The sequence below is a fragment of the Chrysochloris asiatica genome, unplaced genomic scaffold, assembly GCF_000296735.1.
Source record: "Chrysochloris asiatica unplaced genomic scaffold, ChrAsi1.0 scaffold00010, whole genome shotgun sequence".
Classification (NCBI taxonomy): domain Eukaryota; kingdom Metazoa; phylum Chordata; class Mammalia; order Afrosoricida; family Chrysochloridae; genus Chrysochloris; species Chrysochloris asiatica.
In genome coordinates, this window is record NW_006408528.1 from 30,508,240 (window position 1) to 30,515,898 (window position 7,659).

General features: G+C 37.1%; 1 pseudogene; it reads left to right on the plus strand.

Moving 5' to 3' along the window:
• The first annotated feature begins 6,368 nt into the window (after window positions 1–6,368).
• On the plus strand, window positions 6,369–6,990 carry LOC102814505 (annotated as a pseudogene).
• The last annotated feature ends 669 nt before the right edge of the window (window positions 6,991–7,659 follow it).

Genomic DNA, 7,659 nt, shown 5'->3' on the forward strand with positions numbered 1-7,659 from the left:
TATGAGTTGGTGGCACCTTGATGGCACCTAACAACAACCATAACTTCTCTTGCTAGCTTGGTCTGCTCATTCATGTGGCTTTACCAGTGTTTTCCTTTCTTTTAATCCACCGTGGCATGCTTTCAAAAGTTCCTGTGTGGTAAAACCAGTCCTCAACTGCTAACCTAACGGTTAGAAGTTCAAACCCACCAAGCAGAACCACAGCAGAAAGGCTGCCAATCTCATATCATAAATATCACAGCCATGAAAGCCCTATGAAGCAGTTCTCTTCTGTAACACATGGAGTTGGATGAATCAGAATCAACAGTAATGGAGTTGGTTTGGGTTTGACATGCCTTTCCCAGCTGTTCTAAGTCTACTCAGTTATTGACAGTCTCTTTTCTTTTCTTTTTTCCTAGCTGACCTGGCCCACAATAATATTCCTTTCATTTATTTTGTATATTTTCACCAATACTCTGTGACTATTTTATTTCATAGCTAGATCATGATTCTCAGTATTGTGTGATTGTCTTCCATTTTGAAATCCGATGTAATTGTCCTCCATTAGGTGATGTGCTGTAATGAAGCAGGAACAGCATAGAATATGTCTTGAGTCACAGTCTAACAAAATGATATGACTCAAGTCCCACCTTTACTCAAGTCCTATCCTTACTCAAGTCACCTCCTTTATACACGTCACACCTATGTTTGAGCCACACCTGTTGTTTTAAAACAGAAAAAAAGAAAGAAGTTAGCAGAAACGAAGGACCTCACTACCACCAAGAGATAAGAACTAGAAAGCAGAGTGTATCCTGGAATCCCTGTGCTGGGAACTATGAGACCCAGGGAAAGACTGGTACCAAGACACATGGAGATCTTTAAGGAATGCCAGGCACACAGATGTTAAAAGGAGACAAGAACATTCCCTAGAGCTGGCACCTAGAATTTGAACTTCTTGTTGTTGTTAGGTACCAACTCATAGAGACTCTATGCACAACAGAATGAAACACTACCCAGTACTGAATACTGGACTAACTTCACAATTGTTGCTATGCCTGAGCCCATTCTCAGGGAAAGAATACCTAAATCCTAAATTGTGAGAAAATAAATTACTGTTTGCTAAAGACATCTGTTTGTGTCATTTCTGTTATAATTGCACTACATAACCACTACATCTCCATTAGGGCTGCGTATTTTATTATTACTAGGTCATTTTTTTTCTTGTCTACTTTTCATTATGGAACTTTCTTCCCTTAGACCATCTCTTTTATCAGGTTGCCACAAAACCATGGGACATCTAATTTCAAGATATTATACTGAAGATATAAGCTAAAATTTCTGCTCTTATTCAAATCTGACACTGTAGTTTGTCGATTTAAAACTGATATTATAGGAAATGTACACACACACATGGTAGTTTGCATTCATATATAGCACCTTGAGACCAGTATTGAAAGTTTAGCCACTTAGGCATTCATGTCTACATAACTGACCTTAAGAAAACATCTTTGAACACCAAGGCTCAGTTAACCTTACCTGATTGGCAATAGTTTATACATGTTGACAAAGCATTGTTGCTGAGAGAATTAAGTACTGTCCATACACCTCCACCACAAGAGAATAATTGAACCTTGAACTTGTTCTTTCTTGCATGCACCCAACTTTATGCACTTTTTACCTTTGCTGTATCTTTTCTCTGTAAAAAAACCCGCTATATCTGAGTATAACAGTTTTTCTTAGTTCTGATTTTCTAGTGAATCATCAAACATGAGGGTACTCTTGAAGACCCCAACACACAAGATATCAGTGGATTACAAGGTGGTGAAGACAAGAAGAATAGAAATGGTCAAAGAGATCATGCATAAATGGGAATTTGATGTATTTTAGTGGTTACTGACAAATAAATGGTGAGAATGACTAATTAATATTGGTTGGTCCACTAATATTGGTTCATCCATATGGATAAATGGATCCCTTTTGTGGCACTGTAGGATAAGCACTGGACTGCTAATTGAAAAGTTGGTGGTTACATACACCATCTGTTCCTTAGAAACTCGAAACAAGGTCACTACAAGTCAGAACCGACTCTACAGCACTTACCAACAACATAACACATGGATTCACATATATATATGCTACACATACACAAATGGATGTTTATATATTATATCACTATAGTTTACTATAACAAGAAGCCTAGGATGGTGCATGCTTAAGCATTCCACTGCTCACTGAAAGGTCAGTGGTTTAAACTCACCAGCTATTCCATAGGAGAAAAATGAGGCACTCAGCTTCCTTGAAAAGTTACAGCCACAGAAACCCTATGGGACAGTTCTATTCTGTCCTCTAGGGCCACTATGGATTGGAACCAACTTGATGGTAGTGGATTTGTTTTTGTTTGTTGTTTGTTTTACTCAAAACACAAAAGAGAATACCTAAATAGAAACATACAATTTTAATTTTAAAATATTTCCCTATTAAACTAAGGAACCATTTTAATAAAGAAAAGTCTAAAAGCAAAGATTGGTAAAAAAAAAAAAAAAAAAAATACGCAGCTACCTTAAAAGTAATATATACATAAAACAAAAATATAAAATGAAGGACTAGTTTGAAGCACAAAAACATCAAATCAAAAAGAAATGTGCAAATAGCTAAAGAGACAGTTGGGGAAAATATAATTTGATAATTTCTCAATAAATGAAAACAGTTTTAAAATGTACAAAAAATAACCCAATATCACCATAATTAGGAAAGTTGAATTTAAAAGAGCAGTAAGGTAGCATTTTTGACTCTTCAAATTAGGGGAAAAAGTTAAAATTGATCTAAATCTTGGTTATGTTTTGAGAAACATTGTTGCTCATAAAGTACTGATGAGATTTAAACTGAAACATCTTTCAGGACAATTTATACATCTCTTTTAAAATGTGAGGGCTGCGAACCACAAGGTCAGTGGTTCAAACTCACCACTGGGCTTATCTTGCTCCTTGGAAACTCTATATAGGGTCCCTATCAGTCAGGACCAACTCAATGGCATTTAACAACAATTAAAATATGAAAGGTGCATTTTCTACAGTGTTGCTTTTCTCTTTCAGGGTACTTCCCTTAGAAATACATTTACGTGTGTCAAAGAAACACTGCTGGGTTGTTCTTCTTATAACACTTTGTTACTTGTCTTCAAGGATATCTTCCTTACTGCCATATACAATCAATCAGAAAAACCTTTTAGTTCTATTTTTAAAACATTTCCAAGATTTCATACTATTTCCCACCTTCACTGCTACCACCCTGGTCCAAGCCACCATTATCTACTGCTTGGTTTACTTCAATACCCTCCTAAGAGTTTTCATATAGCCTAACTTTGCCATTCAGCAGTGTACTCACCAAACAGTAGCTAGAATAATACTCTAATACTCTATGGCACTTAACAACAACAAGTTTAAGTACAAAACTCAATCAAAATTCTGTTTCTGTGTTTCATTCAGAGTGAACACCAAAATCCTGACTATGGTCCATGCGGTCTATATGTTTACACACACATATGCGAGTTTCCCCAACCTCCCCAACTTCTGTCTTCCGACTCTTTCTCTTGCTCTATGCCAACTACCTTGGCTTTTTGGCTATTCTGGGAAAATGCATAGCATTCTCCTATTTTAGGGCCTTTAACTCCATGTTTTCTCTGCCTGGAATTTTCTACTTCAAAAAACCTTGCCCTCCCCAGTGTAAGTCAAGCAGACTTGTAATGAGTCACATGCTTATGGATCCTTCTCCAGCATCTGCTATTCTCATTTATCACTCCCTCGCCCAAATTTCCTGAATCCACTCTAGACATTTTTCTTCTCATATATCTTCCACATTATCTATCATCTTGTTTGAGCAATGTGCAAACTCTGTAAAGTAAATTTATATTAAAAAGAAAAAGATGTTGTAAGATTGAAAAGAGATAGTATGAAGAAGAAGAAGCAAAGAAGAAAAAATAAAGAAGCTAAACAGTCAGCAATTTTATTCTCTAAACAGTTATGAGATCTGGTTACTTTTTATTTTTTCCCCAAGTAACAAAGCCTCAATAATTTATTCAGGAAAGACAAAAATCATGGTCTCTGGGCAAAGAAGCTCAAACAAATATTAAAATTTAGTTTTGTTTAGGTTCTAATTTAGATTTGTCAAAGCAAATGTCATTAGCCCCCCAGCAGGTGTGCAATCATTAATTGTGCATCAGAAGTGTCCTTCTTACCTCTCTTATCTTCTATATTGAATCCATCCAATATATAACTGACAAATTATTCATCTTAAATACTTATATCACTGGGCCACTTCTCTACTCAAGGACCTAATTTTACCTCAAGAATTTCCAACATCAAATCCACATTCTTGTTCCTGAATTTATGATATTCTTTCAGTATACCTCAACCAGAATCGGTGTTATGGTGTGGTGCTGTAGGATATGCACTGGACTGTTAACTACAGGTTGATGGTTCAAACCCACCAGCCACTTCTTGGAAACCCTAACAGGGTTGCTATGAATCGGGACTGACTTGATGGTACTTGACAACAGTAACCATAATCTAACTATACCTCCAGCGAGTTTGATTTCTTACAGCTACTCTAAACAATATCCACTTCAGTCAGGAACTAGCAATTGTGTACCTTATTCTACTCATGTGTGTCCCACCCACTGCAGTTGAGTCAGTTCCAACTCATGCTGCTTTCTCTCCCCGGGAAGTTTTCTTCCTTTGCACAACTCATCTCTGTTATTATTACAAGAAAGCTCTTTTCCTGATGCTTGCAGAACATAGGATAAATAAAGAGAAGACAGAGACAGGTTTGATCTCTGAATTTCAATATTCTAATTGATCCCATAATGTCTGACATTCTCAAGGGAGCAAGAAATGTAATTGGCCCAACTGCAGCATAAATGCACTTATAAAAGACACATAAAATTAAAAGCGTTTTTTCCCATTGTCTCATTTCTTATTCTCCAGAACAACTAAGCACTTTGTAATTGCCTCTGTAATACCTTGTCTATGACAAATGAAATTCAAACTCATTGTTATTGGTGCTAGGTGCCATCAAGTTGATTCCAGCTCATCACAACCTATGTACCACGTGGCGGGGGGCAGTCCTGTGCCATCCTCACACTTGGTGCCATTGTGCCAATCCATCTCATTGGGGGTATTCCTTTTTTTGTTTTGTTGGCCCTCCACTTTACCAAGAATGATATCCTTCTCCAGGGACTGGTCCCTCCTGATGATATGTACTAAGAATGAGAGACGAAGTCTTATCACCTTGGCTTCTAAGGAGTATTCTGGTTTTATTTCCTACAACACAGATTTGTTTGTTCTTCTGAGAGCTCATGATACCTTTAATATTCTTCTCCAACAACATAACTCAAATGCATCAATTCTTCTCTGGTATCCCTTTTTCACTGTCCAACTTTAATATGCACATGTGACTATTGAAAATATGGCTTGGATATAAAATGCTTTAGTCCCCAAACTGACATCTTTGCTCTTGAATACTTTAAAGAGGTCTTTTGCAACAAATTCATTTAGTGCAATATATAGTTTGATTTCTTGACTACTGCTTAAAGGAGTGTTATTTGTGGAACCAAGAAAAATGAAGTCTTTGACAACTTCATTTTTTTCTACATTTACCTTAATCTTATATATTGGTCAATGGTGAGAAATTTTTGTTTTCTTTACATTGAGGTGCAACCGATATAGAAGACTACGATGTTTGATCTTCATGAATCAGTATTTCAAGTCCTCTTTTCTTTCAGCAAGCAAGGTTGTATCATCTGCATATCACAGATTGTTAGTCTTGCCCCAATCTCTTTTTTTCTTTTAGTCTTCCTTCAATATTGATGAAACATTCTTCTTCATATAATCCATCTTCTTTGATTATTTCCTAAACACACAGATTGAATAAGTACAGTGAAAGAATACAACCCTGGTGTACACTTTTTCTGATTTTAAGCCATTTGGTGTCCCCTTGTTTGTTTGAATGACAGTTTCTTTGTCTATGTACAGGTTCTTGGGGAGTACAATTAAGTGTTCTGGAATACTGATTTTCCACAATGTTGTCCACAGCTTTTTATGAGCCACACAGTTAAAATCCTAAAGGATATTGAATGATGTAGAAAATATTGAATGATGTAGAAAATGTTAAAAGAAGACTAAAGGAATACAGAGTCACCATACCAAATAGAAATGGTCGTTATTCACCCATTTAAAGAGGTAACATATGATCGACAGACAATTATACGGCTGGCTCCTGCTCTCACAGCCATTTCAGTACAAATGCTCCATAGAAACAGCATCAGGCCAGGCAAAGCCGGATGGTACTGGGTGGACTTTGTTCCTTGCAGATGGAAAAAAAAATAATAACTAAACATGGTCAAAGGAGATCCTAAGAAGCCAAAAGGCAAAATGTCATCCTAGGCATTTTTTTTGTGTGCAAACCTGCCAGGAGGAGCACAAGAAGTCACACCCAGATAACTTCAGTCAACTTCTCAGAATTTTCCAAGAAGTGCTTAGATCGGTGGAAGACCATGTATGCTAAAAAGAAAGGAAAATTTGAAGACATGGCAAAGGCGGGCAAGGCCCGTTATGAAAGAGAAATGAAAACTTACATCCTGCCTAAAGGGGAGAGAAAAAAGAAGTTTAAGGATCCCAACGCACCCAAGAGGCCTCCTTCGGCCTTCTTTTTGTTTTGTTTGGAGCGTCACCCCCAAATCAAAGGTGAACATCCTGGCATATGCATTGGTGATATTGAAAAGAAATTGGGAGAAATGTGGAATAACACTGCTCCCTATTACAAGCAACCTTATGAGAAGAAAGCAGCTAAGCTGAAGGAGAAGTGTGAGCTAAGCTGAAGGAGAAGTGTGAAAAGGATATCGCTGCCTACCGGGCTGAAGGAAAGGCCGATGCATCCAAAAAGGGAGTCATCAAGACTGAGAAAAGCAAGAAAAAGAAGGATGAGAAGGAAGATGAAGAAGAAGATGATGATCAATAAGTTGGTTCTAGCAGTTTTTTTGTTTTTTGTTTTTTTTTGGGGGGGGGGGGTCTATAAAACTTTTAACCCCCTGTACACAACTCACTCTTTTTAAAGAAAATAAAACAAAAATGAAAAGTAAGGCTGTGTAAGGTTTGTTTTAAAACTGTAAGTGTCTTTTTTTGCATAGTTAACACATTACCAAATTTGTCTTTAGCTAGCCCTGTCCTGGCAGTATTTTCAAAAGCCACTAACCTTGCCTGGTACAGTATGGGGGCTGTAAATTGGCACGGAAATTTAAATCACGTTCTTGTTGGTACACAGCACAAATTAGTTATATATGGGGATGGTAGTTGTTGGTTTTGTTTTTTCATCTTCAGTTGTCTGATGCAGCTTATACAAAATAATTGTTCTGTTAACTGAATACCACGCTGCAATTGCAAACAACAAAAAAAAAGTTGCAGCTGTTTTGTTGACCCAAGCCATGGCATTTTCAATAACCTCATGTGCATTTGAAAGTTGGACAGTGAATAAGGAAAGCTATAGAAGAATTGATGCATTTGAGTTATGGTGTTGGAGGTGAATATTTGAAAGAACCAACAGATCTGTGCTGGAAGAAGTGCAGCCAGAGTGCTCCTTGGAGGCTAGGATGGCCAAACTTTGTCTCTCATACTTCAGGCATATTATCAG